This window comes from Trachymyrmex septentrionalis, unplaced genomic scaffold (genome assembly GCF_001594115.1).
Source record: "Trachymyrmex septentrionalis isolate Tsep2-gDNA-1 unplaced genomic scaffold, Tsep1.0 scaffold764, whole genome shotgun sequence".
In the NCBI taxonomy this organism is placed as follows: Eukaryota; Metazoa; Arthropoda; class Insecta; order Hymenoptera; family Formicidae; genus Trachymyrmex; species Trachymyrmex septentrionalis.
Window position 1 is genome coordinate 1 of NW_017305951.1, and position 1,769 is coordinate 1,769.

Here is a 1,769-nt window from a genome sequence, read left to right on the forward strand (position 1 = left end):
TTCTAGTGCGATGCTATACCAGTATGCGGCATCCTGTATCGTAATTTATTAGTTTATCATCTGAATGCAATGCTTCTTGAGACTGCTCTCACGATATTTTTTAGCCACGGCTAAAAGTTCTGAAAAAAAAATATATTGCTTTAATCGTGAGAGTATTCAGGCTGATAACAACTTGTAGGAAACACGATTTACCTACTACTTTTTTGCAGGGTAAATTGATCACATCCGTATATAGATACTTCAGGAAGGCTTTGTAGACGACATAAGAAAATTGATTCTTGATAACACTGTCGGGAAAAAAAAACGTCGTCAAAACGAGAAAATTTCAAATGTTTTTTACACAAATAATACTGATCCTCTATTAAATAATTACATCGGATTGGTTTTCGCCCAATAGAGCTGAAACATAGTTTTGAAGTACAAAGAGCGGATTTTCAAGATAGCCTTGTGCACATGAATATATCGACCCTCCACTTGTATCTTAAGATCACTCGTCGACTATGTCAGAAATAAAGGAAAAAGTCGTTAAACAAAAATGCATACAAAATTAACCTGGTATGAATTTTTCAATTAAAGTCAAGTTAAGGTTAAAACGTATTGCATATATATAGGATTGTTATAAAAAATAAATTTTGAAACGAATTCTAAAATTAAAGAATTCTAAATTCTCTGAATTTTCAAGGTATTTTAGACGATAATAGAGAATTTTTCATGACTAATATTAAACATGTAATTTTTAATTTTAATAATATTAAGTGCAAATAGATCGAGAAATGTTCAACACAAATCAGTGAAGAGGCCATATTTGGTCAAAGTGATCTTAGTGTCTAATAATATTTCTGTGTAAATTTTTAAGATTTTCAGTTTAAGAATTATTCGTAAACCTTTGGTTTCGCGTTGCATGCTCCAACATGCTCTAAAATACTCCTACCATAGCATTTACTCTAACGCGCTTGTGAAGTGCGAGTAGGAGCTACTATAGAAGCACATTGGAGCATACTGGAGCATACGACGCGAACAAACCTCTTGTGTAGCATGATCTTAGATTGGAGTTTAAAGATACATTTTGACGAACTACTTCAACCAGCCATTTCAGCGACAAGTAGACTCATGTGATCAAAATTGATGCTTGATATTCGTCAATTTTGATTACGTGAACCTTTTTGTTGCTGAAACTGTCGGTTAGGTTGGAGTGGCTTGAGAAAATATACGAGAAAAGAAAAAAATTTTAGAAATTAAGATCTTTACCATTTTTTAGTGTGGCATCTGTCATGACAATATTTATTTGTATCTATAAAAGCTTTGCAAACTACACTTACGAAATTGTACTCCAAAGACTAATAGTTAATATAAACAAACATAATCGAGTTTTTAGAATTAGAGTTAGACACAAACTTTGATCGCTACAAAATTGTTATCCGGAAATTTATGTGAATGTGTTTATGCGATATTAGTATGCCCGATGAATACAAAAATTGATAATTGAGTTCCAAATTGTATTTATTCAAAATTTTTACGTTAAAAAAATGTAATCATATATTCATTCAAAATTTTGTGTTTTCAAAAAATATATATTCACAAAAAGCTATGAATATTTAACGAGTATTGATATTCATTCAAACAAAATATAAACTGAAAAAGAAAGTTCCAATAAGCGATCTTTAACTATAACCGGTACTTTGATGATTTTAAGTTAAAAAAATTAATTTTATTTATTTTTGTCATTGTAATATTTAGATTTTATAAAGGAAACTTAGAAATTTTGAAAA

At 30.0% G+C, this 1,769-nt stretch overlaps 1 pseudogene; it reads right to left on the minus strand.

Moving 5' to 3' along the window:
- Positions 1–5: 5 nt before the first annotated feature.
- LOC108754148 overlaps positions 6–1,769 on the minus strand; it is an 8,780-nt pseudogene continuing 7,016 nt past the window's right edge.